Source organism: Carettochelys insculpta, chromosome 6 (assembly GCF_033958435.1).
Source record: "Carettochelys insculpta isolate YL-2023 chromosome 6, ASM3395843v1, whole genome shotgun sequence".
Lineage (NCBI taxonomy): Eukaryota > Metazoa > Chordata > Testudines > Carettochelyidae > Carettochelys > Carettochelys insculpta.
Genome location: NC_134142.1, coordinates 70,154,193 through 70,179,115, shown reverse-complemented (window position 1 = coordinate 70,179,115; position 24,923 = coordinate 70,154,193). Strand labels below are relative to the sequence as shown.

General features: G+C 42.0%; 1 protein-coding gene across 2 annotated transcripts in view; it reads left to right on the top strand.

The window, feature by feature from the left end:
• Window positions 1-24,923, top strand: part of PALS1 (protein associated with LIN7 1, MAGUK p55 family member) — a 136,684-nt gene that overhangs the window by 30,051 nt on the left and 81,710 nt on the right. The window contains exon 2 of one of the 2 annotated variants that reach the window (XM_074997223.1): window positions 11,664-11,762. The exons of the other annotated variant lie outside the window; for it this stretch is intronic. The gene's annotated coding sequence lies outside the window, so the exon portion shown is untranslated. The remainder of the gene's footprint in view (window positions 1-11,663; window positions 11,763-24,923) is intronic. 2 annotated transcript variants of the gene reach the window in all.

Genomic DNA, 24,923 nt, shown 5'->3' with positions numbered 1-24,923 from the left:
GAGAACAGAAGACAATGATCAAGTGATTTATCTCCTGCCATCCATCTCCTGCCCTTGTTATAAAGGCTAGGGCACCATACTTTATCCCTGGCTAATAGCCATTTATGGACCTAACCTGCAAAAATTTATCAAGCTCTTTTTTAAACCCTAATAGAGTCCTGGCCTTCACAGCCTCCTCGGGCAAGGAGTTCCACAGGTTGACTGTGCGCTGTGTGAAGAAAAATTTCCTTTTATTAGTTTTGAACCTACTACCCATCAATTTCATTTGGTGTCCCCTAGTTCTTGTATTATGGGAAAAGGTAAATAATTTTTCTATATTCACTTTCTCCACACCATTCATGATTTTATATACCTCTATCATATCACCCCTCAATCGCCTCTTTTCCAAACTGAAAAGTCCCAGTCTCTCTAGCCTCTCCCCATATGGGACCCTTTCCAAGCCCCTAATCATCTTAGTCGCCCTTTTCTGAACCTTTTCTAATGTCCACCATCACCAGAACACTGGCATCATTTCCAGTTTATCCACTCCACACACACCTCGCCATGAACTCTGCTGCCTGCCCCCTGGCCTCTTGTGGCTCACCTGACCTGCACTGCCATCCCCCGCCTCCGAGTGTCTGCCATCTCAAGAATGCTTGCATTTCCGGTCTCACTGCCACACTTCACTTGTGCCTTCCAGCAGGAGCAAGCTGGGAGTCCTGTTTGGCAGGGGCATCTAAGTGGAGGTGTGTGTGTGTGTGTGTGTGTGTGTATATATATATATATATATATATATATATATATATATATATATATATATATATATATATATATATATATATATATATATATATATATATTTGAAAAAAAAAAGTGACCAGCTGTCCTGTTTTTACCCAGACAGTCCCTTTTTTCAGCTTACTGGAGAGCATTCCAACTTTCTTTGGTTTTTTTTGTTTTTGTTTATTTTAAATGACAGTTTGTCCCTTATGTTGATTTGTTTAAAAGGCTTCCTAGGAAGGCTGGGGAGCCAGTGGAGTAGGCTCTTTAAACAGCATGACACTGCTGTTTAAAGAACTGCCTAGAAGGGTTGGGGAAAATAGTAGGGCAGGATCTTCAAACAGTAGGGATCTTCTGTGTAGAGACATCGACTCCTGCCTCCCTCTGTCCATGATGGTAGCTGCAGTTTTCTTTTGTCTTATATATAAGCTGTCATTTATTTGGTTGTGCTTGCAAGCTCCTTATTCTCCTGCTTCACTGGACACCAGTGGTGCTAACCTTCGTCCCTTAGACTGAGGGTATGATGTTCTATCCTCTTCCAACTAGTTATTGTGGGAAAGAGAGCGTTGGGGTAGTGCTGTTTTCCTCCTCCCCTCTTAGTTCAGTAAAGTAATTTATATGGCTAAATGCGAAATTTCAGTCAGTTGGGGTTATATTAGACTGGGGTGTCCTGTTAGTTGCAAGGACGAAAAGCGGGGCCCGCTGTAAAAAGTTGTCTCACCCTTGGTGTAGACACAACAAATCTTGCATCTTGGAAGGTGGTTAGACTACCTGACCTTTTGTGGTGCTTTCTGACCCTGTGATTTTATTTAAAAAAAAAAAAAGTATCCATTCTTTCCCCACTGTTGCCTGGGTTATAAAGCCAAAACAGAAATGAGTGCCTTTCCTTGACATCTTGTGAGCCCATAGCAGATACTTGTCCTTGGCTGCTATCTTTAGAAAATTATGGTTCCTCGTTGTGGACTTCTAGAAAAGTTCTTTCCTTAGAATTGCTGTTTGCATTCAGCATTGCTACTGCTTAGTGCCCTCAAAATCTCCAGGATCTTGTACCACTATGGTCATGACAATATCTTAGGCAGTATATGGAAATCTCAGTATTGGTGTTCTGCTAGTGGTGCTTTTTATACCTCTCTTTCCGTCCCAGTCTTTCGTTTTGTTAGCCAATTCACTCTTTGAGTAGAGGGTATTGAAGTGTCCTGTCTCAGCATCGTTAAGATCGCTTCTTAAGGGAAGGAGGGACTGAAGTCAGAGAGGCTTCTCTCCAAGCCTTGTCCCTTGTCCCCATTTTTCTGTGCGCTGCTGAATGACAAAAAGGCATTTAGCATTGATTAAAATGTGCTTGATTTTCTGTTTATATAACCCTAATGATCTTTAAGTTGGAGGGTTAGTTACAAAGTTCATCATTACCTTAAATATACACTGTCCTTTAAATCACAACCAAACCAACAAATTAAAGCTGCTACGTGTAACTCTGTGCAATAATAATTTGTATATTCTGTTGGCACCAATGGGGTAAACTTCTCATTAAAATTAATAGACAACATTTGTGAGGATGACAAATCTGTAAACACACAGCATATTTTGTTAATCTTCTAAATATTTGCTCATTAAAGTAGCTTCAAGGGATGTAAATGTTCCAGTCAAGCTCCCAGGGGACAGCATGCTACATACAGTTTTAGTAGAATATTGCAGTACTATCCACAGTATTATCTGGAAAAATTAATATAAAATGACAACACTGAGCAGTCATAATGTGTTTAGTTTTGGGCCTCATTTCTACTACAAAGCTACATGATTGATGCTGGGTGTGAGACTCAAGACGGAGAATCTAGTCACAAGATGCCTTTTAGAGAAGCAGGTTTACAAGTTTAGTAAATTACCTCCTCCTCTTTTCTTATTTGGTCTATCAAATACATCTTTCCAGAGCTGTAGACAAAAGTAATATTAACTTTACTTTTTTTTTTTTTTTAAAAGGAAACACATGTCCAGAGTTTTTTGGGCCTTTTCATTCAAAGGATTAATGTGGTAAAACTTGTTAAAGTCCCATTTACTGAAGGCTTTACTCAATAGCCCAATGTACAACTGCCAAATATCCAGCTTCTATTGTTAGATTAGCTTAATTGCAGGAATTATGGCTCTAAAGTTTCTGAATTTAATAGCTGTTTCCTTTTAAATGGATGCCATCATTATTATGAGGCTTAAACTTTGACAATAATATTTTGATTCTTTCAGAATTAAACTAAAAGAGAATACAATGAAGGCATTTGGATCTCAAGTGTGTATAGCCTTGAGGTGACATTGTTTTAGGATTATGCCAAGAAGTTTATTTTTGGATTTTTTCCTTCCCAACTCTGAAATATGTAGGAGTCAGTTTAAGTATTGGTAGAAGTTGTACAAAGAAATATACAGTGTTGTTTAAGGAAAAAAATCAATATTTAAATGTGATTAATGAAAATAAACTTGTTTACATCTAGTATCCCTATTTTGTGGGGCTTGTGCAAACTTATTTCTAGGTCAGGTATTTCTTTTGGTGTGTTTGTCTGTGTATGAGTATATATGAGTCTTGTGCAAAGTGTTGCTTAGTAAAATAGCTTTTGAAATGGCAATGACTACCTGTGCTTAGTATAAATGTCTATCCCAGGTCTGGGCAACCTGTAGTCCTTGGAGGTTCTGTGTGTGGCTGTTGCCTGTGGCCTATTGCTCATGCTCAGAGGAATCTGGCAACTCTGTTTTTTGTCAGTGTAGTTTATTTTTCCTACTAGTGATACGCATCTAAAGCAAGGACATGGAAAGTGAGGTGTGTGCTGATTTCACACACAATCGACTGTGACAGCCGTGCACTCCCCCTAGAACAGTGGTTCCCAAACTTTTCAGCATCATGCCCTCCTTTTGATTTTTGAGAAACCTTCAGGGCTCCCCACCTGTTTTTTTACCACAGGCCAGCCACCCTAGCTGCCTGTCAGCTGCCTGCCTGAGCCCCTCCTCCAAAGCCAGGCACTGCCAGCCCCTCATCTAACCCCATCTTCCTCCCCTTCCCCTCCAACCCACACTCACTCACCTTTGCAGGAGGCAGCTAGCTCCATGTGGGCCTTAGCCGGCTGCCCGCTTTTTATAGCGATTGTGCCGGGTCGCCCATGTGAAATGGCAGGGAGTGAGTGCCAGAAGCAAGGGCCAGTTTTTTCTTTGAGTGGGGGGAATAACGGGGGAGGGGCTGGGTTGCCTTCCCCCTCGGACTTTCTTCACAACCCCCCAGTTTGGGAAACCATGTCCTAGAATCATAGGGCTGGAATGGATCTCAAGAGGGCTTCAAGTCCAGCCCCCATCTTCAAGCAAGATCAACCCCAACTAAGTCATCCCAGCCAGGACTTTGTCAAGCTGGGACTTAAAAACCTCTAGGCAACACATTCCAGTGCTTCACCACCCTCCTGGTGAAGAAGTTTTTCCTAATATCCAACCTACTCTTCTCCTGTAACTTCAGACCATTGCTCCTTGTTCTGCAGTCTGTTACCACTGAGAACAGATTCTCTCCATCCTCTTCAGGGTCTTTAAATAGAGGAGTTACTTTTCTCCCATCTCCAAAAATGTTCTCTTATTTCAGCAGTAATTATAAGATGCGGGTATTGGCTCCTCCTTACATTTGCAGTTATACATATTTTGTGGTTAAAAATAAATACTTTTTTTGTTTTTGTTTTTTGCCCTTCCATTTTTGGGTTACATAGTTCCAAAATTTCTTCAAGTTGCAATATAACTTTCAAATTGGTGAGCTATTGAACCACCTTAATTTTATCCTATTACTTTTATGAAATGGTATTCATTATGTTCTAGAGATTTAATTTGCCCACAGTTCTCAAGGCCTATAAGTTGAGTTCACTTTTTGTTATCCAGCTAACGAGAATAAAATATCCATATGTAATCTACATTTGCTTTTTTACATAACATAAAATGGACACTAGTGTAGACAGAAATTTTGAACTATTCCTCTGTCTTGACATCAAAGAGCAGATGTAGTCATTTATTTTGTCAAGGTCCACATTTCTTGGTCAAGGTATAGTCAGTGTCCAGACCTTATAGAGCAAAATGTTAAAATAATAAACAATAAAAAGATTTTGGGATCTGTTCAGAAGAGTCTAGTGGTCCAGATTTGGCCTGTGTTCCACTTGTTCACTGCCTCTGGCATGAAGCATAGTTCAAAACTGGATGTAAAATTTAACTTACTATACCTTCCAGTTTGGAAGTATAATCTCTCTTTATGTAATTTTTTCCCACTTCTTGGCAACATAATGACATCATGCAAATGTGTTCATGTGCTGCCTGGGAAGGTTTGGGGGAATTTGCTGGGGGCAGCTCTGTCTGCTTATGCCCACAGGCAGGGAGGAACTGTGAGAAGCCGCCACCTCCAGGCCATGGTGGGGAGGGGAAGGTGCCTCTCAGAGCCAAGCTGTGACTGCCACTACTGACTCCCCTCCAACCCTGGTTCAAACAAGAGGAAGTAGCTTCCCTAAGCTTGGTTCTGACCAGTTCTTCCCAGCAGAGATGACTGGAGGACCCACTCGGAGATGAGCTTCAGCTGTCGTTAGTGATGGGAGCCATGTAATGCTGCATGGCCTGGAAGTGGAGGGAGTCAGTAGCAGCACCTTCCCTCCCAGCCATGGTCTGGTGATGGCTGCTGCTCCTGGGCAAGTCCCATGGTTGGTGGAAGGGAGGTGTGAAGATGGATTGGTGGAAAGAGGTGTGAGGGTCAAAGCACCCCAGAGCCAGGGTAACAGATACAGTCAGGCTCCAAGAGAAGGCAGCCCTTTGTCTCTGTAGGTAGGACCTGGCTTCTAATGGGATGGCTGCCCTGCTTCCCTCCCCACTCACCCGTGAAGGCCAAGCCTGGCCGCGCAGCTGTCCAACCCCCTCAGGAAGAGAGGGCACTTGGCAAGTGTGGTGAGCCAGGGACACACAAACCCACCAATTCAATACAGGTTGAACCTCTCTAATCTGGCACCCTGGGGACCTAACCTGTCCTGAGAGAATTTGCCAGACCACAGAAGGTATGTATTGTCTAACAGCGTTACCAACACTTCCTTTGCTTACTTGTCTCTTAGGAGACATTTAAGGGTAAATTGGAGCTAAACAACAGCACAGAACACTGAGAGCCAGGACTGGTGGCTATGAACGAACTTTATGGAACTGTGGGAAGCTAGACGACACCCGTGATAAGTGGACATCCAGCTAACTAAAATCATGCCTGATTATGGGTGTTTCCAGATGAGAGAGTTCCAGATTAGTGAGGTTCAACCTTTAGTTTTGTTGTTTTTAATCTTTTAAAAAAAAAAAAACTATATAGTATACAAATCTAATGAGAAGGCTGCCAATCTTGGTTTAGCTTTAGTATCAAAACAAAAGTAATGGTATTTTCTCTTGGCCTAAACCTATAGAACAAAAACATAATGAGGCACAAAAGGAGGATTTGTGGGGAGTATAGTTAATGAATATTTAATTTTGTAGTCTTTGTCCATGTATCTAATGATGTGAACAACTGGTTGTGTAATAATGACTAAATAAAATAAGCCACAGTATTAATTATAAGTATTTTGACTTTGGTCTTTGCTTTTATGGTTATCATTTGCTAATATTTTCCTAGAGATTAGCTATCTTGGTCAGATCCTGGCCATATTGTGATCTTCTGTGTTCTAATTATTATATTAACATATTTTATAGGTCAGACACTTAAAAATCAACAAGAAGTCCTGTGGCACCTGATAGACTAATAGCTATTTTGGAGCATGAGCTTTTCTGGGCAAAGACCCACTTTGTCAGATGCATGAGCGGGCGTTCCAGAACATCAGCTTGATGATCACAACTCCACATTAACTGCTGATAATGGGCCACATCCTCCATGATTGAACTGGCCCTCCTCTTGGCTGGGATTCCCTCCTTTTCATAAGCCTATATATTTAAACCCTCCTCTGGAACTCATCACTCATGCATCTGACGAAGTGGCTCTTTGCCAACGAAAGCTCATGTTCCAGAATATCTGTTAGTCTGTAAGGTGCCACAGGACTGCTTGTTGTTTTTGAAGATACAGACTAGCTCAGCTACCCCGCTGGCGCTTAAAAATAAGACCCTGGAACAATAATCCAAAACAGGACAAGTAGAATACAGAGAAATTCCTGTAGAAAATGAGAATATCAACAGTATTTTAATATTTTCGTGAGAATGCAACCACCGAGGGACAGCTCAGTGGTTTGAGCATTGGTGTTGTAAGCCCAGGGTTGTGAGTTCAATCCTTGAGGAGGTCATTTACAGGTCTGGGGCAAATAGATATAGATATCTATATCTGTCAGGAAGGGTGCTTGGTTCTGCTGAGAGGGTAAGGGCCTGTACTTGATGACCCGTCAAGGTCTCTTCCAGCTCTGTGAGATACGTATGCATATCTCCATTTGAACCCAGGGCAGACATGTTTACTTTTCAGACTATAAAATGTGAGGTAATGTTGTGAAGAAATGCCTGTATATAAGTGATAAGAAAATATCTAGACTGTTATCAAGTGTCCTTTATTATACTGAAATCTGTTAATATCCAGCAGAAATTATAAGAATTTCCTTGCAGTTTATGTCATGCCCTTCTTTCTCTGAGGCTTTCAAAGATGGGAATTGTGCTATAAGAAAAACAGAAATTTGACGTTTTAATTTGGGTTGTTAGAATTGTCCTTGTTCTCCACAGCACTTGACTATATATTGATAATAGTGCAGTAGGCTAAGATGGCAGAGAATTCAGTGGTGAAGCTAGACATTTAGTTGTACGTGCATACATTTTCATCCAGTTACTGTACCATGGTGCAAGTTAGCAGAGCAGCCCATGGTAATGAATCTATATGAACTACATGGGCATTTTCTGCTGTATAATTATTTATTTATATGGGCCCCTTTTAATTAATATACAAACTTTTGCTCTGAACAGACTTTCCCTTCATGTTCATCTCCAACTCTAACTTGTCCTGTTCTGTCCCATTCTTCTAATTACTGTAGAGACTGCCCTCTGCTGTACTGTTTATAACTTAATAGAAAAATTAGTTCTCTAGAGCACTAGCTGCCTTATTGAGGTGGAGAAGATGATGCACAAAAGAGATTAAGCTAGGGAAAAGCTTGGTAGTGGAAATACAGGATGATAAAAATACAAACAAAGGTCAAGCGGTAGAAATTAAATGCCTAGTGCCTACATGGACACAGGTCTTTATTTTCTATCTGAAAGTTGTGAAATTTAAAAGCTAAACTTCAAGAATATTATCAAGAACTATTGAAAAGTTTTCTTACAGTGGTAGGTAGCTCTAATGAATTCTGTCTTCAGGATATTCTTTCTCCTACACCTTTTTCTCTCTTGTCTAAGAACTTTAATTATATTTAAAATATATTTAGAGCCTGAGTTGAGACATTAAGATACTGTATTCTTTGTTGACATGATCAGTGGCTATTCACCCTGAATCAGGTTTTCAAACAACTCATTTGCTACTGTAACTGGAACAAAATTGAACACCTCAGTAAAAAAATTATGAAACAGTGGTGTTGAAAAGAAATTTAATGGATCGCCACATTTCCCCCCCATTCCAGTGTGTGGGGGTGTGACCCTCCCAGAGATTATGGACTGGAGCTGCTGTGTAAGCACACTACAGCTGGAGCCACGACTGCATGGGGCCGCAAGAGTCCCTGGCTCAGAGATGCCTCCGCTTCTGCCACCACACACACACACATTCCACCAAGTGGTGGGACTTGCGCACAGAGCAGTGGGAGGGGCGCCCCGCCTGTGTGGCTCTCCTGAGCTGTCTCATTCATTACATTCCACTACCCCATTTGCCACATATGGTGAACGGGGAGCATATTTGACACCATGATTATAGAGACTTGCTAAGACTCAATTATGCTTGCTGTAACCATGTTCAACAGTCTTGTCTTACCCTCCCTAGTATTCAGACTGATCTCCACACCAGTTCAAGGGGACCCATTGCTAACATTTATTATCAGACAATGTTCAACTTTATTATTTAATGCATACTATCGCTTATCCCATGTAAAGTGATAGTCTTAACTTACTGTGTGAATGATCTGTAATTTTGTTCCCTTTTTATAAAGGAACCCCAAACTATCCAGTTGCTTGAGGCTTTGCAAAATGCTAATGAGCATTAGTTTCATAGCTGAATTTAATGGAATTGAAGTATATCCTCAAAAGTAATCTACTGTTGTGTCTCTTACTTATCTTTTAATCCAATTTCACTCACCTTAATAGTCAAAGGGCTTGTCTACACTACCACCTTCCTTCGAAGGAAGGATGGTAATTAGGGTTTTGGGAGTTTACTAATGAAGTGCTACGGTGCGTACGCAGCACTTCATTAACCAAATTACCCCCCGCGGCAACTTAGAAGTTTTAAACTTCGAAGTACCAGCACACATCTAGCCGTGGCTCACCCGCCAGTACTTCAAAGTGCCGGGGCAACTTCGAAGTCCCTTTACTCCTCAAAATTTTTCGAAAGAAGGTGGTAGTGTAGACAAGCCCAAAGAGAGGTAGCCATGTTAGTATGTATCTTCACAGGACAAAAAAGGAGTCTTGTAGCACTTTAAAGACTAACAAAATGATTTATTAGGCAGTTAACTTTCGTGGGACAGAACCAAATCAGCCATATAGGACAGAAGAAGGCAGGGTGAAGAATGGGGAAAGAGCAACTAGATCTCACTAGCAACCATGCACCATACCACAGAAATACTAATCCTGGAACTTTTCCTTGCAACAAACCCCTTTACCAACTCTGTCCACATATTTATTCTGGAGACACTATCATTGGACCTAACCATGTCAGTTACATGATCAGAGGCTCAGTACCTCCATCAATGTGATATATGCCATTGTGTGCCTGCACTGCCCATCTGCTATGTATATTGGACGAGTGGACAATCATTTTGCCAAAGAATGAATGGACGCAGATCAGACATTAGGAATCAAACACACAAACCCATCAGTGAGCATTTCATTGGAGCAGGCCATAACATCCAAGACCTGAAAACCTGCATCCTAAAACAAAGAGACTTTAATACCAGATTTCAAAGGGAGACATCTGAATTGAAATTTATTCTCAAATCTGACACTTTACACCTTGTCCTCAATAAAGATACCAGTTACCTGATGCATTACAAGGACTGTTTCCCCATGTTTTGATATTCATAGTGACCTCAGGCTTAACTTAATAGACACTTGCAGTAATCCCACCATGCTTTTGCCCTCCTCCTTCTGTCCTATGTAGCTGATTCATCAGTTTTCATTTAATTTTTTCTATCTTTCTGTTAAATTCTTGTTGTGCCATTTTACGTTTACAGAATTTCCAGATCTGAAAAAGTGGGTCTGTCCCATGAAAGCTCATCACCTAAAACGATTTTGTTAATCTTTGAAGTGCTATAGGACTGCTTTTTTTGTTTCACTCACCCTGAGTCATTCAGGCTATAAGTACTTTCAAATGATTGACATAACTAGAGCAGATAGTTTAAGCGCTGTTCTTTAGAGGTTTTATTCACATAATTACTGCTACTTACTAGGAGGCTTTAGCCAGATGCCGACTGAGCTTGATACAGTTATCAGAAAAGCGTTCTATGGCTCTTCATTTCTAACTGATTTAGAATGTTAACCACTGTTGCCTAAAACACAGAAAAGGCTGAGTGATCAGACTGAGAAAAGACATTTCTGATTGTATGAGGCAAGGTCTTTCCTCAACTCTTTGCATGAATTTCATCCAAGCTGACAAAGCTGTTGCTATAGAAACAAATAGTCCCACTCCAGAGAATGCAAATGGAATGCTAATCTGATATGAGGCATTCCAGCTGCTGTGCAAAGGCAGCTGTAAGAGGGGGTAACAACAAGAGCTAATATCCCAGTTTTCTAGATGAGTGTGTTTGATCTGTCCTTGTGTCATAATTTCAGATTCTTGACAAATATATAGTTAGAAATGGTGACAAGTATTGGGGGTATCCTCAAAAACAACAAGTAGTCTTGTGACACCTTTTACACAAACATTTTTTGGAGCATAAACTATGGTGGGCATCTAAGTGGATCTGTGCCCACTAAAGCCTGTGCTCCCAAAAATCTGTTAGTCTGTAAAGTGCCACAGGACTTCTCATTGTTGTTAGAGCTGGAAATGAGATTCTGTTGTTAGAGTTGTAGATAGTATTTTGAAATCTTCTATCACTGCTTCAAAACACAGAGAATAATTTAGCCCAGGGGTGAGCAAACATTTTACATCAGGCCCCACTTTGTCACTGCAGTTAGCAGCCCCCCTCCTCCCAAACCTCTAATGTAATCCAAACTAATGTAAATTTTGGTAATGTTCATATGGAAAAAAAGCCTTTTTGGCTTGTGCAAGAAAGTATGTAGAATATAAAAATGTTTCTAATCAGTCTATAAATGTGAATACACATACATAAAAACAGTAACATATTTCAACACTTCAGTGAGATAGATGAGCCTGAGACCCAGCAATCAATCATACTGCACCCCCTTATGAAATTTCACTCCCCCCGAGGTGGCCAGTTCCCCACTTTGCACGCCCCTGATTTAGTCAAATTATTATCTTTATCATGTTGGTCAACTAAGGTTAAGAAAAAATGGCATGCCATTTTATCAGCTTTTGACATGTATTTTAAAAAAATCATTTACTAAAAAGTAATTTTAGATTACACTAATTAACAAAATGGATGCATAATGTGGTGTTAAAGTGAAGACTACTTGAGCAGAATAAAACTAACCTTTAATTAAACTGTTTCATAAGTCAACTTACGCTTTCAGATCTATGGTAAAATAGATCTGGATCCACGAAATGTTGCCTGCATGCCAAATTTAGCCTATAACTAAAATGTGTCCTCTATCCATGTTCATTACAGATACAGACCATCTATACAGAGAACATCACAGAGGATTTCATATTGGTACAAATGACCAGATTGTTGTTTGATAGGTCTTACAGGAGCACCTTTCCATAAGTAAGTTGTAGTTGTGTGTGTCTTTTTTTAAGTTGCCAGTGAAGGCTGGCTGACAATTTATCTGCTACTGTCTGAAACTCCAGATAAGCATTTTGAAGGTCTGTTTGGTTTGTTTACACAAAGTAAGTAATGATTCTTAAATCTGACCGTTTAGTGATGTCTGCAGAAATCCAGCATTTCAAGAGTCTGGATTCTCTTCTGATCTGTGATTCTGGGTGTTCACGTTGCTTTACATCTTGCACAGTTGGCCTCAGTTTTTGCACATGACTAATAATAATCTAGCCATCATTGCAAAGATTTGAAGGGAGATTAGTGAAATTTGTTACAGTGTTTATCACAGTTCTTTGATTTCTCTGCTTATAAACAGTTCTTTCAAAGCAGCATCACTCAATTTCTTGTTTTCCCTGTAAATTAATGCTTCTTGGTTTTAATTTAGAGCCATTTTCTGTTAAATTTGAAATATTTGCAGAACTTTAAAACTGTTTGGTACTTATAAAAGCTCCATGAGATATTTCAACATTTAAACTTATTTACTGTATCTAAAAGGATTTAAACTGAGCATTGATACTGGCTGTTATAACTAAGAGTCAACTGGATAGTCAAGATCAAAAAATAGGCAAATTAATTTGTCATTGTTAACAGTATTAAGCAGAGGACTTACACTTTTCTTCATCTTTTTCTTGTTCCTAATGTATTTGAAGAATCTCTGTTGATTTTTTTTGTCCTATGCTATGTCAGAACTCATTTTGTGCCTTAACTTTCCTGAATTTTTTCCTACATGCTTGTGCTATTCTTTTGTACTTAGCACGTTGTCCATTTTTCCACTTTTGGCAGCATGCCTTTTTAATTTTCAGATCATTAGAGAGATACTGATGGAGTCATATAGGCTTTCTGCTGTTCTTCCTATCTTTTCTTTGCATCAAAATAGCTTGTAGTTTGGCAGTTTGAATCCATGTGTATTCTGTTTTTGTAAAATAGTGACTAGAAAGGACCAAAACATCTGAATCTGTGTCAGATGGCCTAATTACTATGGTTCCTTTGTCACCAAAAGACCCAAAACCATATTGGCACATACAGCATGCAGAAGCATCCCTCTTGATCAAGTAATGTCACTATGGATGCTTCATTTTTAGGTGTGTATGAACCTTCAGTTTAAAGATTTTTAGGTAGAAATGCCCATTCAGCCTGTGCCTGCACTGTACTTTGCCTTGTGTTCTGCACCGTTTAGAGCAGCGTGGGAGAACCAGCCTCAGTTCCTTTTTGGTTGCCTTGATTCTTGATCAGTGTCTGAGCTGAAGTTACCTCGAATATAGTTTTAGTTACTCACTGATATCACTATCAAAACAAAAAGCAGTTAAGTAGCACTTTAAAGACTAGCAAAATAGTTTATTAGGTGAGCTTTCGTGGGACAGGCCCACTTCTTCAGACTATAGCCAGACCAGAACAGACTCAATATTTAAGGCACAGAGAACCAAAAACAGTAAGCAAGGAGGACAAATCAGAAAAAGATCATCAAGGTGAGCAAATCAGAGTGGAGGGGTGGGGGGGAAGGTCAAGAATTAGACTGAGCCAAGTATGCAGACGAGCCCCTATAGTGACTCAGAAAGTTCCCATCGCGATTTAAACCATGTGTTAATGTGCCGAATTTGAATATAAAAGTCAGCTCAGACACAAAACAGACATCAAAACACTCCAGATCCACAAACCAGTTAGTCAACATTTTAATGGAAAGGGGCAGTCTGTCAATGACCTAAAGGTAACAGACAGGAAGCTGTGCTAGTCTACACACTATCAAAACAAAAAGCAGTCAAGTGGCACTTTAAAGACTAGCAAAATAGTTTATTCGGTGAGCTTTCATGGGACAGACTTCTAACTCCCTTAGACAAAGGGTCAATGGGCACAAAACAGACATCAAAACACTCCAGATCCACAAACCAGTTAGTCAACATTTTAATGGAATGGGGCATTCTGTCAATGACCTAAAGGTATGTGTGTTATTGAAGAAGTATTGTCTCACCGTTCTGGAAAGGGAAACAGCCGAGCTGGCTTTTATATTCAAATTCGGCACATTAACACATGGTTTAAATCGTGATGGGAACTTTGAGTCACTATAGGGGCTCGTCTGCATACTTGGCTCAATCTAATTCTTGACCTTCCCACCTACCCCTCCACTCTCTGATTTGCTCACCTTGATGATCTTTTTCTGATTTGTCCTCCTTGCTTACTGTTTTTGGTTCTCTGTGCCTTAAATATTGAGTCTGTTCTGGTCTGGCTATAGTCTGAAGGAGTGGGTCTGTCCCATGAAAGCTCACCTAATAAACTATTTTGCTAGTCTTTAAAGTGCTACTTGACTGCTTTTTGTTTTGATAGTGTATAGACTAGCACGGCTCCCTCTCTGTTACTGATAGCACTAGTGTAACTAAGGTAATACAGTAGTAAGAACAACCTTACTGGATCAGACTGTGTTCCATCTAGCCCAGTATCCAAAGGACTGTTGTCCTCTGTCTTGTTCTTTGTGGTGAACTTTAGATTGTTGGAGAGTATGTCTGACTGTCAGGGCTTTCAGCATTGCCTATCATGCAGGAAGACTCTCTCCTAGTGAGTGACAGATTCTGCTGGTGCATGGGACCATTAGCCTCTGAATTCCCATACCCACCAACAGTGTCATTTTTGTCTGGCTTTAAAATTTGAGAGCCATAATGAACCAGTATCAGAGAGGTAGCCATGTTAGTCTGTAGCTTTGAGAACAACGAGAAGTCTTGTGACACCTTATAGACTAACAGATATTTTGGAGCATAAGCTTTCGTGGGCAAAGAATCAGGAGACCAAATTGTACCTTCTCATGATTGAGAGCTCCTGATGGCTGGCCTCTGACCTGGGCCGGAAGACCCACCCTCTGCACCAGTCACTGGGGAAATAAAGTGTCTAAACCACTTAAACACAACACTCCCTTAGAGTTTCTAAGTGGGAAAACTGAAGAATCATTTCAAAGAATTTAGGAAACAGAGTTTGAATTCCCCAGCTAAGAAATCTAATTAAAAAAACCCAGTCACTGATTCAGGGAACTAATTCAAGCACCCAAGGGTTCTCAGTTCAATACTCACAAATCTGCAGGTTCCTCAGATACTCCTCATGCTATTATACCCACATAATCTAGAGATCCAGCTCCAGAAGATCATCAGTATTATCAGGGGACCAAGGTAACAAGGAGAAGACAAAGAGAAGACTTCTAAATCAGTACTGATAGGATCATCCAGGCTCTCAGTGCTAAACCAGTGTTTCCCAAACTAATTTGATCACCTAACACTTCTGAGGTTGGAATATCTTGATGGAACACGCAAATGCTGGTGGTAGTGGGGTTTCACACTGGACAATTGCCACATGTAATGCTCAAAAGTTGATTTAAAAGAGTTAGTCTATTTAGATATCTTTTATTTTACAAAGAACAAAAAATAACTTGAGAAAATCATCTGAATGAACAACTAATGTCGTCCTGATAGGAAGGTTAGCAGTCCTATAATTAAGTTTAAAAATTGAGTACACATCCAAAACAAAACATCACTATAGTAGTTGAAAGAAGGAGGATGATTGTTGTTGTTCTGTACAAAAATAGAAAGGACAGTATAGTTCAAAAAAGGACTCTCCTTCCATAAAGCTTAAGAGAAATACAAAACAAATTTGGTCTGGAAAAACATTTTTAAATTTTGTTTTTATAAATTTCTTTTCACAGAAAACTACTGGAGAATAAAAATAAGTAACATTTTGACTTTTTTTTTTTTAATGGGAATTGTTTTCACATCTTTTGATCACAAATTCAGTTAATATTAGGAATGATGCTGGAAAGTTAAATCCTCTTATCAGATGCAGCATCATGTGAGTTCTCTGAACACCACTCATACCAAAACAATCCAAATCAATTCTTTCAGCCTGATTTGCATAATTATACTATTATCAATGCATTATAAATATTAATATACCTACAATTTAAATACCATTCAAATACCTTGGTATTTTTGATACACACAATTTCATAATTAAAATTTTAGAATGAAGTCTGTTGCTAGAATAATTTTTTCACAGAACACCTATTCACATGGTGCGGAATACCAGTGTTCTGTGTAACACAATCTGGGAAATGCTTTACTAGACTAACATCTAGTAGACAGCAATGTTTCCATCTAACTTTTCCCAAACATGTTCAGAATGGATTTTGGTACATGCCCCATATCACCTCCATATTGGTGCAGGAGTGGGGAGCAATGTGTTGGGAGAGGGAGTGTGAGAAGTTTGGCTGCAGGCTCTGATGTGGGGCTGGGGATGCATTGGGGTGCAGGTTGTCCCAGAAAAGACACTTCCCAGCCCTCTCTCCCTGCAGTAGCACTTGCCCAGCCTTGGCAACTGTGGGCTTAGGGGGGAGATGCCTCTCTCTGGCTATAATTCTGAGCATCTGCAGCCACAGTGATGGTGTCACTAGGGCTGGCTAAGACTTGGAGGGGCCCAGCCAGGGTCAAAGCCAAAGCTCGAGCCCTGCCACCTGAGGCTGAAGCCTGAGGGTTTCAGCTTACATGTTGAAGACTCAGGTACAGACCCTCCAGCCTGGAGTTGACCCCTGGGACAATGGAGCTTGGATGGGCTCAGGTTTTGGTTCCTCCTCTTGGGGTCAAGTAATACTTTTTATTGTCAGAAGGGGGTCACAGTGCAATGAACCTTGACAACCCCTGCTATAGAGTCACCACCTTTTTCTTTTCTTTTCTTTTCAACCATGGCTTCACTTTATAAAAAACTGATGTTGGAAATTGTGAATTGTGCGGGGGCATAGTGCTATACTCAGCTTCTGATGCTGTGTTGTGGCTGTATTGTGTTGTTTTAAATCTTGGGCTCATCTCTAAGCCCTACACAGAAGGTACTGTTGAGAAGTCACCCGAAGTGGACTGCTCACAGGGACACTGCTCGAGAGGAGAGGTTACTGGTCCTGTCTAGTAACTGTAGTTCTTAGAGATGTGTATTGTTATGGGTGTGCTACTGTCTGTCCTCCATCCTTTCTTATCTGTAGTTCTCTATCAAGCACTGCAGTAGATAAGGAACTGAGGGCAGTTCACGCACCCATCTCTGTGTAGCCACAGGTTATGTCTACACTACAGCAGTCTGTCAATGGTACTGTGTCGGAAGACATCTTCTGCCAAAATTTCTGTTGACAGTGTGTCAACGCACAAAAGTGGATCAGGAAAGCAATCCGCTTTGTCAGCAGTGGCTAGACTGCCCAGAACCCTCATGACAGAACACCTGACAAGAAGCATAGCAGACAGGGCTGCCCAGTGATCCAGAAGCCCTGTCTGTCAACAGAGGGGCTCCCCAGAGCATCCACATGGATTTTTTTGGTCAACAGATTCTGTCGAGAAAGGCAGAATGCATTTTTAATATGAATGCTCTGCTGGTTTTGTCCAAAAAAAAAAACAAAAACCCTCCAGTGTAGATGTAGCCACAGTGTAGAGAATAAGGCAGTGTAGAATACGTGTGAGGGCTGAATGAGTCTTTTTCCTAAAATCCCCGATCAATGGCACATGTGGCACTTGCACTGAATTGTAGCATTTCTGGGGATGCCCACCCTGAAGAGCTAGTTACCACAGAGGCTGAATTACCTCTGTGTCCACTTTCTCTTGAATACTGTGCAACTCTTGGGCTTTTTCAGCACCTTTACAGGTGACAGATTATACCACTTCAGCATTAGTAAAGTCTCCAACAGCAAAGGAGTGTGGTGGGTGTGCTGCTGTACTTGGGTACATTTTGAGCCATATATTCAGAGAGGAATTTTACAAGTGAGAACTTGTTGGATATCACATTGAAAAACTACAGGAAGGTCTCAGAGTATGCAAACTCAGTACGTGACCCCGCTCTTAACACGACTGACCCTGATTCCTATTATAAACCCTGTAGCGCGATTTCCAGTTGCACTTAACTTGCTCCCCCTGCCCTGGCTGAACCCCACTGGCTCTGCGTGGCCCAGGCTCACCACCCACCCCCAGCTCCGCTCACCACCTGCGCATAGCTCCTGCTCACCCCCCACCCCACGTCCGGCTCTAGCTCACCACCCCTCAGGTGCAACTCCAGCTCTACCTCTCTGGTCCCCATTCAACACCCCCTGCTGGCTCGCTGCCCATGCTTGGGCTCTGGCTCACCTGCCACCCCTTGCATGTGGCTCTGGTTCACCCTCCACTCCCCACCCTGGTATAAACCACCCATGCGTGGCTCCGATTCAGACCCCTCACATGCGGCTCCATTTCCATACTCCTGCCCTGGTTTAAATCCCTCGCGCACAGCTCTGGTGCAACCCCCCACCAGCCCTGCATGTGCGGCCCCAGTTCAAACCCCCCCCCCCGCCCAAACCTCTGGCTCACCATCCCGTGTACATGGCTCCAGTTCACCCTCTACTCCCTGCCCTGGTTTAAATCCCCTGCACGCAGCTCCAATTCAAACCCCCACCCCCCCGCCGTCTCACCACACACGCCTGGCTCCGGCTCCGGTTCAAACTCCCGCTGCGTCCTGGCTCACCACTGGAGAAGGGCTCTGACTCACCAACCTGCACGCAGCCCCAGCTTAACTCCACCTCTCTCTCCCTCCTGTAGCCCTAACCCACCCCAGGCTTATTTTCCCCCCCCCCCCACCTCCCATGGCCCCAACCCACTGCCAGGTTTAACCCTCCCCAACTGCCCCCCACACAGCAGGAGTTACTTTTCCGCTGCTTCCCCGGCTGCAGAACATGTGTTCTGCGAGGGAAAAAGCCGGGCCGCCACTTACACGAAATCCAGGTTACGCACGGGTGCGTGGAACAGAACCCTCGCGTACTCTGAGACCTTACTGTATTTCCATGGAGGCACAAGGCATCCACCAATTACTTAGATTCACCAGAAGAATATTCACAAAACACTGGATGACTTATGATCCTGTAACTGGCAGCTTAAATAGCTTTAGCTGAGGTTATTGCACTTTTATCAAAAAATTTTGGGCTTGCTTTGTATGATGTTTTCTAATCTTGAATGTAATTTGCTACGGGAATAACTTTCCCTTTTCTATTTCTGAGGGAGGTAGGGCTTTATGTCTCTGTAACATATGGTTGAATGGTTAAAGAGACTTCATGTGCGTTTGATTCAGGAGATTGCGTTTTATCAGGTGATTATTGGCCACTTTGGAAGGTGACTGTATTGTTGCTAGTTACAGAGAAGTGGTCTGAAGAAGTGGGTCTGTCCCACAAAAGCTCATCACCAAATAAATTATTTTGTTAGTCTTTAAAGTGGTGCTGGACTGCTTTTTTGTTTTGCTGGTCACAGAGAGGTGACTGCATTAGTCTGTATCTTTACAAAACAAAAAAGCAGTCCTGTAGCACTTTAAAAACTAACAAAATAATATATTACATGATGAGCTTTCATGGGGCAGACCCACTTCTTCAGATCTGGAAATAGTGCTCTCTCATGATGAATATATAACAGAGAGATAGAAAACAAAAAAAAATTAATTGAAAACTGACAAATCAGCTGGAGGGTGGGGCAAAGGGTAGGGAAGAGGGGGGAGAAAATTACTTACTGCAGGGGTCTTTTAAGTTAAGAGACTTGCCTGAGAACGCTGAGTATGATTCATCTCTTCTGGCTGCTGCTTCCAACGTTACAGAATTCTTTCCTGCACTGCTGGACTTCAGCAGTTTGGCATTCTTTTTTTCTTCTTCTTCTTGTTCGTCAAATAATGCTTTTCAAAGTTTGTAAAGAGCGATGTCAGCTTTAGGAGGCTTGGATTCTCCGTACCTTCATATGCTATTACTTTCATGTAGAAGTAAAATTCCAAAAGTATATCGTTGCCATTGCCACAGTTTTTCATTATGTACAAATATATAGACTTATGCTAAACATACATGTCCTTGCCCACAGACAACCTGCCAACCTGAAGCAAATCCTAACCAGCAACTATACACCGCACCACAGTCACTCTAACTCAGAGACCCATCCATGCAACAAACCTCGTTGCCAGCTCTGCCCCCATATCTACACCAGCAACACCATTACAGGACCTAACCAGATCAGCCACACCATCGTGGGTTCATTCAGCTGCACATCTACCAATATAATGTATGCCATCATGTGCCAGCAATGCCCCTCTGCTATATACATCGGACAAACTGGACAGTCTCTACGTAAAAGAATAAACGCACACAAATCAGATATCAGAAATGGCAATATACAAAAATGCATAGGAGAGCCCTTCAATCTCCCAGGCCACACAGTAGCAGACTTAAAAGTAGCTATCCTACAGCAAAGAAATTTCAGGACCAGACTCCAAAGAGAAATTCCTGAGCTACAATTCATCTGCAAATTCGACACCCTCAGCTCAGGCTTAAACAAAGACTGCAAATGGCTGGCTAAATACAGAAGCAGCTTCCCCTCCCTTGGTGTTCACACCTCCAGATCAACTGCTGGTAGTAAGCCTCACCCTTGCTGACTGAGCTAACCTTGTTACCCCCACCCTTGCTCTGGCTTATTTATACCTGGTCCTGCAGATTTCCAAGACCAGCATCTGATGAAGTGAGTCTGTGCTCACGAAAGCTCATGCTCAAAACTTTTCTGTTAGTCTATAAGGTGCCACAGGACCCTTCGTTGCTGTTACAGATCCAGACGAACACGGCTACCCCTCCGATACTTGACTATTTACTTGTGTAATTGTGCTTCTCTGAAGATCTTGCAGGATTCCCAACTGTCCTTTCATTAATTTTGAAGAGAACCTTCATTGATTTTTGTCCTTTATCTTTAGTATTTCTTTGAGACATTGACTTCGTTGTCTGTCATTTGTTTTATTCTTTGTAGTGCCTTCCTGATGAATCTGGCACTGAATAAAAAGTACCAACTGTAGTGATTAAGCCTGTGGTGGTTAATGGCGGAGGTGCTAGTGGGTGCACATACTCTTCCTTATAATTTTTTGGGGATCAAAATCTTTGTGTGTGATTTTTTTTTTATTGATTACTTATTGAAATATAGCTGTCCAGTCTCTAAGGGAAGTAATTAATCTTCATTACTATACAGGTGCAAAGTATTTATTATTTGAATGATTTCAGTAATTACTCTGACAACAGAAGCTACAGAGGCCAGCTGAAAAGATTAATTTTCTCAGAAGTGTTTTGTACATTTCTTTTCATTAACATGAAACCTAGCACTTCAGATTTGAAACTGCAAGCTGGCAGAAATTTGTGTAGGTGTTAGTGCTACTCCCCCATTATTATACCACATTTAGTTTGTAGCATTAAGGCTTCAGTAGCCTCCTCCAAATTCATAACATTCCCTGGAAACAAAATATAAGATGGGGGTTTTAGTTTGAACATGCACACTGTAGTATATTAAAGAACCACCCAGAGATTCAATTACTGATATTTCACTATTTAAAAAGAAAGGGAATTGACCAGTTTAAACCAGTAATTAGTTTTAATTTTAAAAAAAGAAAAAAAGCTTAATTGGCATTGCCATAGTCATTTTTCCCCCCTCCCTCAGATGTGTTGCTAATGTTATATTTGTCCCATTGGCCTAGCAATTCAGGAAGGTGAAGGGGAACTGCAGTGTAGTTAAAAATCTTTGATTTTACATTTAGTGATTAAAAAGAATAAATCACTAATTATAAGTACAGGTTGGACCTTTCTGGTCCAGCATCCCTAGGACCTCACCAGTCTTGAACAAAGAAATTGGCCAGAGTGGGGTTGGTTCCCTGCCACCAGCCCCCACCTGGCTGGATGGGGCCTTAGCCTGGGGCTCTCTGGTCCAGGAACATCCATGGTCCTTCCAAACCATAGATGTTGCCAGTCCAGAGAATTCCAGTTTTTAGAAGTACAACCTGCATATGTTAATTCTTTAGGGCCATGTCTACACTTAGGAAAAAGCTGATAGGAATAAGGGGATTTCGATGTTGGTGGGGTCCTTTTGAAAAGGATCCCTGTGTAGATGAGCCACATGTGGAGTGAAACGCGGCATTTTCGAAGTGTCACAGCCAGTGGCATGCTAATGAAGTGCTGAATATTCATTTCAGCACCTCATTAGTATTCTCTGATTTGGCCATTAGCATGGCCCTCTCGCAGTTTTTCCTAATGGCCAAATCAGAGAATACTAATGAGGTGCTGAAATGAATATTCAGCACTTCATTAGCATGCCACTGGCTGTGACACTTCGAAAATGCCGCGTTTCACTCCACATGTGGCTCATCTACACAGGGATCCTTTTCAAAAGGACCCCACCAACATCGAAATCCCCTTATTCCTATCAGCTTTTTCCTAAGTGTAGACATGGCCCTAAAGAATTAACATATGCAGGTTGTACTTCTAAAAACTGGAATTCTCTGGACTGGCAACATCTATGGTTTGGAAGGACCATGGATGTTCCAGGCCAGGGCCCCTCTAGCCAGGTAATAGGAATAAGGGGATTTCAATGTTTGCAGGGTCCTTTTGAAAAGGACCCTCATGTAGACAAGCTGCGTGCGAGCGAAACGCGGCACTTTGAAAGTGTCGTGGCCGGCGACATGCTAATGGGACACTGATTATTTATTTCAGCACCTCATTAACATTCTCCAATTTGGCCAAAAGCGTGGGGATTTTGAAGTTTTTCCTAACTGTAGCCTAGGAATTCAGAATTTCAGTTACTTAATACAAATAAGCTGCCACCATAACAGCCTGAAATGGAATGGGGCTTGACTAGGGAGAATGTCTGTTTGAATGTGTGGGCCATAAAAGACTTTCAGGGTTAGGCTCAAGTCTTAAAATTGATTTTAACTATAAAATCAATCTGTGAGGGAGATCTGGATCCACAGGAGATCGTGGCAGGGGAGAGGCAGTCACTAAGGATGCAGGGGCAATGGGACTCTGTGGGGCATCCAGAAGATAGCACTTAAGGCTCAGAAGGAATGTGTCTGCATATGGGGAGATGGGATTCATTGGGGTTTGGGAGTGGGGGTTTCCATGGGAGGCTCCAAGTGCTAGGCGAATGGGGCTTGATGTGGTGGGCATCCAGGTTGAGGATCAGTGAGACGGGAATCTGGGAGGAGGGGCACTCATCAGAGGTGTTCAGTTATAGCGGGTAAGGCTTGTCAGGGTTGAGGGTTCAATGGGCCTCCTTAGCGGAGGAGTTTGTGGGACACTGCATGCCAGGCCCCTACTTCTTCCCATGCCCTGTTACACCCTGCTTCCTTTCCTATTGTCTCTTTCCTCTCTGCCTCCTCATTTTCCTCCAATCCCACCATTTACCAGCCCCCACCACATTCACTTGCTGTTGAACAGAAAACAGGCTCCCAGCAGACAGAAGAGCAGCATTGTGGGCAGTAGCATCCAGTGTTTAGCGGCAGAGCTGACATCCTCTTTCAGCTGGTCAGCTCTGTGCTTGCAGAAATCGGGGGGAGGGTCCCCAATGCCATGAAGCCCTATGTGCTTCTCCATGCCTTGCATCTGTGGGGGGAGCATTCCCCCCAAAAAACTGTGCATGGTTGCCCCACCCCAGTCCCTCTATTTCCCTGCTGTTTTCTGCAGGAAAGCACAGGAATTTTGCCCAGGGGAAGGGTGGGGGCTGCATTCTTTGCAGGCATACAGTCATGCAGAATTCCCCCAGGAACACTCTGCGACTGTGTTCATGTTCTGGTAAAACTGTGCTGAGGGAACTAGCCAAGGAAAGTCTAGTTATACCCTCTGGGGTTGTGTGTGTAAATTGAAGGTAACATTATGATTAAACTAAGTTTAAGTCTTATGGGTGTGATTGCTTTCTTGTTTGGCAACTTGACTCTGAGTTGCAGTGCAATCGGTGCCTCTGCTTTTAACTCCACAGATGCTCTGTCTCTTCCTGGATGGGATAGATGGAAACAGAGAAAGTTCTCCAGTGTGCCATCTTATCCTTTGCTTAGACATCTCATGGAATTAATTAGCTTCCCCATGACCATATATCAGTAAAAGAAAGCCCATGCAGAGCTGTCGGTCTTGGTCTAACAGAGTGCCACAAGTGACAGGGAATTGTCCTGGCACAATTAATGTGTGTAGAGTAAGGCCATGTTGCATCCACGCTTGTCTGAAACACTATTGTTTCATGCACATATTTAATTGGTATGCTTCATAAATCTGGGTGTATTAGCTTGTAGAAATCATTGTTATATGTAACATGGGATTTTGAAAGTCATTTTTCCCTCACATAAATTAGTTCCTTTTGTTTCATCGGATGTCTGTTTAAAAGGGAAAAAGCATGTTACTCTGCATAAACAGAAAAGTTGAATATAATGTTTCAAAGCAGGAATTTATCAAGGGTAATTTAGCATGCAAGTTACATTAGCAAAAGTAGACACCATTTGTCAGGTTGGGTTGAGAAATTTTACTAATAACTATGGCTACGTCTACACTAGCAAGTACTTTCAAAAGATTTTTGGGAAGAAGGGGGCTCTTTTGAAAGATCCAGCTGAGTGTGTACATCAGCGGTTCCCAACCTTTTCCAGACGGGGACCCATTTTGACAATTCAGGAAGACTTGGTGACCCAAGGCAATTCAAAAATCGGGGCGGCAGAAAGAAGTGCTGTAACTAATTTTGTGCCTGAGGAAAGAACATAAAATTGTGCCCCCTCACGTTTATATATTAATATTTTCTCCATAAAAAGAAAATAAAATAACACCATTTACTATAGTTTATTATTTTATTGTTATACTTAATCTGAGTTTTGGTGGGGAAAGACTCATCCTCAAACCGCACCCCCCTGCCCCTGGTTTAAACCCCACACTCTACGGCTGGAAGGTCTGGCAGGGGAAGTCACAAACAAACAAGTGCGGGCAAAGGAGGGGAAGAAAATTACTGCCAGAGACTATTGAGTGGCTTGCCTGGGATCACTATGAATGTCAAAGACATGGAAGCAGTCTCTGTAATGCGTGAGGCAGGGGAGTCCAATTTTTCTTTCACTGGGGTCCACACAGAAATATTTTAAATGTTCCAGGGCTGAACACATAATAGCCAACACGCAATCCCTGGCTCCAGCCATAGACCCCCACCCCCAGCAGCTCCAAACTGCACCCAGGCTTAGAACCCCTCCCCCACCCTGCAACCCTAAACCAACCCAGCCATAAATTTCCCCTGCCCCGCAGCCCTAAACGGCCCCCTCCTTAGACACTCCCCCTCCTCC